The sequence below is a fragment of the Labrus bergylta genome, chromosome 12 (genome assembly GCF_963930695.1).
Source record: "Labrus bergylta chromosome 12, fLabBer1.1, whole genome shotgun sequence".
NCBI classification, from domain to species: domain Eukaryota; kingdom Metazoa; phylum Chordata; class Actinopteri; order Labriformes; family Labridae; genus Labrus; species Labrus bergylta.
The window spans coordinates 15,586,010-15,593,505 of NC_089206.1; positions in this window are offsets into that span (position 1 = coordinate 15,586,010).

Below are 7,496 nucleotides of genomic sequence, written 5' to 3' on the forward strand. Positions count from 1 at the left end.
CGGTGTAGTGATGTAACAGAGCACAAAGAGGCATTTTAACAGCCTGGATCAACCAGTTGATTGATTGTAAGGATTGGAAAAGGATCAGGCTTTATAAATGAGTTTACATATTGTTTGCCATAATAATATTACATGTTAGTGATCCTGATGCAGTTCTCCAAACTGAGAAACAGAAGTGATGTGTGACACCATAGGCGAGGTGAGGAGGAATGTTTACTTCCTGCTCAGAGACCCTGGAAACCCCAAATCAAAATTTTTCCTAATGTTTCATTAAGCATAAATAAAAATCTTAGTGAAAACAAACATTTATCTCTATTAGAAAAAATAAGCTAAAAGAAAACTATTTGAAAGCTTATTTTGGATCTAAGGTCATTTCTCAGGAGGGTGTGGGGGCGTGGCAGCTCTCAAATGTCAACAAAATTTCTCCCCCATTCATTGAGTATCGACTGAGTACCGCATCCGTCCGATTCACTGCTCAAAGCATCCTGGGATGCCTAGCCATGCTAACAGAGCTAGCAATGTCACTTTTGAAACACCTTTTCTCTTTATGTCAAAAACATCCATATAATGTTTGGAAAATAAACTTCTTGGAGGGTCGGTTTGTTTGAACCTAAATTCAACACAACGAGTGATCCCCAGAGCGGAAGGGAGCTGTTGGCTTACAGTAAGTGTAGGGAAGCGAGACACCGCTCTAGGTGAAAGATGAAGCAGTTTGGTAAAGCCCGGAGCTTTTGGGCAGAAACTGGTTAACCAGTATTTGGGAGGGAATGAGCACAGCTGTAGGCTCACCAAAACACTGCCCACTGTTTCTCTAAATTCACCACATTGTAAGCTGCATCGGTGGATGTGCAGCCAGAAACGAGCAAAGAGTGGAGGGAGAGACGGCGATGAAAAGAAATCTGATAGATAACAGTAGACAGATAGATTACAGGCGGTACGTAATTAGTTAACTAATTGTTAAAGGCGACGCAGTGAGGAGTTGGCTCAGACTCATGATGGCATATTGAGTAGGAGCAGAGAGTGTGAGAGCAGTTTAGTTGCACTTGATTGGGCAGGCAGGCATGCATGTGTAACAGGTCGTTTTTGACGACATATGAATTTCCCCAAAACACTAATTTTTCATTTTAAATCTAACTGTTTTTCAATGTTCTCCTGCCTGTTTATTTTGGAGTCTGTGTGCGCGCTCCGGCCAGAGCCGTTAGAAGTTTGGTCAGAGGTAGGTTTATGGTGATTAATGCTCCGTCAATAAATTCAATTAAAAGTATTTTTTTAATAGTTTACATGTAATCAAACTGTGGTGTTCTGTTTATGATCATATTCGTTTTATTCTGTATCAGTTTTGCAAAGTTTGGAGTATTGTACATAAAGTTATTAATTAGTTTCGTCGTAAATGTTAACGGCTAATGTACAGTGATAAGCTAGCGTCTCGCGTAGTAGTTGTAGTAGTAGTAAACCCCGTCTCTCCCTAATGACGCATTTGTCTTTTGTCAGGGGAGATGCTTGACTCTGACAACACACACACAGGACTGATTTGTGCTTTTATCTGTTGAATACAGAGAACCAGAATCCAAGGGCCGTCTCCTTATTTATTACTGCAACCCAGAGCACAATGCAGAACACATCATTTACACACGGTTTACACATGTATATTTTCATATTGTCTTGAAATTAAATACGTAATAAATCTCAGAGCCAACCCAGCCCACTTTAAAACCAATGTCGAAAGAGTTTCAAAAACAGTTGAGAAGTCATCTCTAATACTATAAGAGAGTTGACATTACATCGAAAGATGTTTTAACATAGTTAAAAACCTTTTGTGGATTTGGGCTTCCAGGGGCTTTAAGTGTAAAAAAGAAATCCAGATTGAGAAATTTAAATACTTCAAATTTAAATGATCCAAATGGTACTGTAAAATACTATTAGGAAGCACACAGCCACTCTAAAAACAATATTTAACCAGCAGGACACAGACAGTACAACACCTTGTATACCAGGATCCATTCATTTAAATGGAATTATCGTCTTGATCCTATAGACGAATTCTTAGGGACGGTTTGGGGGCGCTGCCATCTTGCGGTGGCATCTCATGGTCTGCTGATGCCTGCTGACTGTAACAACAGCATTCACAGCTGGATTAAAAACGTATTGAGATGCGACATATTGTCTTTTATAGATTAAATAAAAGATTCAACCATCCACCACATAATATGTGATGGAAGCTGTTTAATATAACGTTATTCTACAAGCTTTTTAGCTTAATCAATTAGCTGCTGCATTTAACAATCACGGTGTAATAGCATTGTGAATTACATTTCTATAGATATTCATTCAGCAATTTTCTTTTTGCTGAGCAGCTGGTGTGTAATGATGACATGAAGCTCACCTGATTATGCGCGCTAATAGATGAACGTTAATCTAGATCATTTCATTAATCCCCTGGTGATGGACAACTCAATATCATCTACAAATCACTCAGAGAAGACAGAAAGAACCTATAATTATTACATTCTTCTCTTGATCCACCTCTGAAGAAAATGTTAGTCCTTTGCACGACCAATGAATGTATGTAAAGTGCTCTCACAGTGTGTGTGCTGTGCACTGCACTTCCCTTTTTTTCCCCAAAGTTAAACATTTTTTGTGACTATTTCAGCAGCTGAGAACTCCACAGGTTCTTCCTCAAGTCCTCAATATTGTTGTAAAAGGTAAATTTACATCGAAGGTCATGTTCACAGAAGAAGAAAAAAATCACTTTTTAGGACAGCTCGCATTCAAACCCGCAGCTGTTTAAGGGAGACGGTTTGGCGGCTGGTCAACTTCCTGTTTTTGGTTGAATTTGTCTGTACTATACATTGAATAATTGAAATAAAAACACACAGCAGCTTGAGTGTGTCAAAATGTGTAGATTCAGATGACTCATTTAGCATCGGTTTACTAAGACCGAGAAATGCTTACAATGTTAATGAGCTGTTTTGACATGAGACAGCATGAGCTTTTTTCCCCAATCAAAATACACATGTCGGAAAACAAAAACCCTCTTTGGCTTGTTTTACCAGAGACACTTGAAGGGAGAGAAACCAGATGGTCATTATCACACATATCTTAGAGTTAAAGCGGTTTTCTCTCAAACATAGATATCAAACAGAGTTCTGCAGCTTCTTTACTGGCACAACATTTCTCAACTGATAAATGTCATAGGCAATGTCACTAATTCATTTAGAGGAGAGACAGGTTTTGGTTTTTCAATTTTCACTCAGTTTCACGGCTTTCACGTTTGCATTCACAAGTCGACCTAGATGCGAGTACACTCCCCGGCTGTGGTCACCTATTCTTTAATTTTATTCTCTTTTCAACATTGTTTTTCCAATCTTCTTTCTCAATCCATCCCACAAGCCTGTCTTACCTCTCCCTCTTTAAGCTCCGCAGTTCTAATTAAGTGGGCTGTCTAGATGACATTTACTGTTAAATGACTCTCATGTCCTTCCCGTCCCATTCATTCTCCAGAGGTGTATATCTGTATTTTGTGTCAGTGCTGAGTGTTTATGTAAGTATATAAAAATCCATGTGTTTTATGAAGAAATTCTATAACATTTGTCTTCTACAGTAAGTATATGTGCTTGCATTAGCTCGCCCCACCTCTGCTTGCAGGCCAGAGGGGCTGATTGCCAGTTGACCGCAGGGCTATTTTAAGGCCCAGATTAATTTGTGGTGATTGATTATGATAATTAATTTGCCGTAGGTAGATGATTGTGGTAATTAATTTGCTGCAGGTCGATGATTAAGGGCTGCTGGAGTCCCGTTGTGACCAGCACAGTTTGGCCGATTAGCTCCTTTGCAGCCACATTCATGTATTGTTAGAGTGTACCACTGTTCAAAGCTTGGGCCAGCATTTACCCAAAGCATACAACAAGAACTTTGGGATAACTACAGTTAGATTAAAAAAATAACTCCGAACTTGCAAATGAAACTAAATCTACGTGCTTTACTTGTCATTGAGCACACATTACTGCGAAGTTGGAACACAGACTAAATGAGCACTCTGGTGGTAAAATCTGTTAAAATCTGTTTTCTATAGAGTCTTCAGTATATTCCCTCAATATATTTGATTCTTTTACAACAAATACTCTTAGAAATGTGCACAGCATGATAGTAGAAATATTGCTATTTCCATCTTTCATTTGCCTCGTATTCCCCCCAGACTCTGCAGGATTGGTGAGGTGGAGAGCTACTCCATCCAACCAAATGAGACTCGCAGCTCAAATGAGAACGAATGGCTTCCATAACAGCGATATTATTAAACACACAGCACTGGTGTTTCAAACGCATTAGTGGGACTGATATGAAGTTGTTCGGCTGACTGGCGGAAACAATGAACTCTGGCTAACGTTATTAATCGGAATCATAAATCTATTTCTCATCTGGTCTATCAAATAATGAGGTAGGGGAAACCATGCAAGCTTTTCCATTAAACCGTGGAATGCCACACAAAAGCAGCGGGGTCCACACAGCCACACAATGCTGCCACATGTACACTCTCTCACACAATGCACATACTGTAGAATGAGTGAAATGGAAAGCAAAATGGGAAACAGTAAAGGCAGAATATTTTTTTTGATATCTTTATGTAAGAAATTCTTTTGTGCGTGAAATTCTATGGACTTGGTTTTATTAGTTTCTTTATTCTGAAATGGGATGCAGTGCCGAAGCAAAGAAAAAGAGATAGAGAGACATTCTGTTTGCATCAAAAACAGTGTGCTGCATATTTTAAATAGTATAATTAAATTACAGCAGGAATTTTAATTCAGTCTTTACGGGCTCCAAGGAAAACATCTTCAACAAAACAAGGACATGGCAAGAGGGATAAACTTTATTTTTAAGCACTAACTAAACCACCAACAAAAAAATATTGTGTGTCTCATTCTGTGGAAAGAAATAAAGAATTAAAAAATAAAATAAAACTGAATCTGGTAAAACATTTAAATGGATTTGATAGGCCCCTAGCATAGCGTCAAACAGGTGTGACCTGAATCAAAATCTTTTGCTAACATGTGAGAGCAGATTTTCTTCTGACAGTCAGTGTTTCCCACAGGATTTCATGAGACTATGGTGGGGGGACACTGAACACTCTAGGGGGGTCCGGGGGCATGCACCTGCGGGAGAAAAAATGTGTACATTTTAAAGTTAGATGCATCAATTTTGTGCAAATTTAAGAGGTTAAATGTATCAAAAACTGTGTTCTCTTCGAACCATTTTGTGCTCTTTTAGTGCACAAATTGTCAAAACATAAAATCCAACGCCCATGGAAGTTAAATGGCTTTAGGCTTGGCCCATAGAGACCCTCAAGCAGGCATACTGTTCCTATTCCTCTTTCAGTTATGATTATCGCTCCTTTCCAGCATCTTGTCCAAATTTGGACCACATCTCTACAACATGCTTCTATTTGATGATGTCATACAATGTGTTGCGCAATAGCATATTTGATCAAAGAATTGAAATGTTCAGTATTATGAATATTAAGAGTATTAATAGCAGCTCAAATGATTTAAGAACATTTCAAAATCAAAACGTTCAGACGTAGTTTATGACCAGTTTTTATAGTTTTTAATAAGCAGGGAGGGTGACGTGCAGACGCACAGACAGAGGACCACTCAGCGCACATTGAGCAGTCAGTATCAGTCTGTTTACAGAGACTGCAGTCTGCAATGTAGTTCACATACTTGACTGGTAAACATGTAAACTGTAGAGCAGATGATCAATTTAACTTTTTGTTTCTTGTCCGTCCACTTACATGCGCAGTGGCACGTTCCGGACTCTCGCTCGCCCGTGTAACTCTCTCTCTCTGCCTCTCAAGTGTGGTCCGCGGACCCACCTTTATCTTTAATTGCACGTTTTTGACATAATGAGGAAGAGAACCTCTTGAAAAAAGGTCTGATCTAATGTTTAGACTTATATGTAAACTTTAAGTGCAGTTTTTGAAGACAACAGGTGAGCAGCAGAGCTGCGCGGCATCTTTAGGCAAAATGGATTTGTTCCCCTCTTTCATAAGTTGTTTTGCAGGTTCATTTCGATACCTAGGTTTACATCTAGTTATGCTGCTTTGTCTGACGGAGTGATTAAACTTCTTTGATTGTGTTTAAAAACTCCGAAACCAGGAGGTAAACAAGGTATGGACCGTTTTAGGGAACGGACATAAAAACAATCACACATTCCAGTGTAGGCTACTGCAGTCACACATTACATTTAATGGGGTAAACTGTACTTTAAATGTACTTAGAAAAGAAAAAAAAAGTTGTTATAGTTGACAATAATTCCATGACGCTAGCATGGCAAATTAGACTATGGCGCGACAGATTAGACTATGGCGGGCCGCCACAGTCTAGTTAATTAATGGGAAACACTGACAGTGTGAACAGCAAAAGTCCCATTCAATCTGATCTTTTCAAATCTGAGTCTGAGTCTGAAACAGGCTACATTTAAAAAGTAATGTGAACAGCCAAACTAAAAAAAAATCTGATCTGAGAACAAATCTGAATTGAGCAATGAGTCTTGAAGTGTGAGCACAGCGTCTGAGGTGGAGAAGGGATCGTGTGAATACATGTTCATGTCAATCCCAATTACTGTAATACTGTGATGTAATACCGTTACCTGAAAAAGCAAGGAAAATATGGTGATGTGAATCTGAGTTCATATTGCGCACCGCTACCTAAGGCTCAATACATTTTGATCTGAATAAGCTTTAATATCTTGAATCAATTAAAGCCGTTGATATTGTATCATTGATTCTCAAACATGAGTGTTAACGAGAAAGTGGCTAATTGCTAACGATAGCGGTAGCTAACAGGTTATTATAAATGTTTTTAACTCATGATATGGCTCGTTGTAAATGTGGTTAATTTTAATCGGCCAAAATAATAAACTGTGTTTTACTATTCTACTACTTGTTCTACCTAAAACCTCTGGTTTTAAAAATGAAGCCTTTGTGGAAGTGCAAAAACCTGCAGTTCCTCCATTGTTAAATTCTCTCATTCACCACAGGCTGTCTCAGACAGAACGTATGTGCTTTCAAATCCCTATTAATACATATTATATATATATTGACATATTGTTACATATCCTTATCAATTATACGTTATCGTACAGCAAAATGTCTGAGACGGTAAAAGTACTGTAAAATCTATCCTAATCGTTGTGTCTTGTTTACACATATTTCAAAAACATTTTTGCTTAAAACATTTAGTTCAGTAGCTGATTTAAAATACAAGCAAACTAGAACCAGAATCACAAGACATAATAGCCTTTAGTTTTTTTTTTTTTATCAAAGCCAAACTTGGTTTTGTTTTTTTTACCACTCACAGAGTGACTGTTGGCCATTGTCATCATACTTTATCTCGTATAGTTTATCCTGGTCACAACTAAATCAAATGACACTAAATATGTGTCTACCTAATGCCTAACTCTGATAACACCTCCCCCAGGTGGGTAACACTCCCAAAGATAGG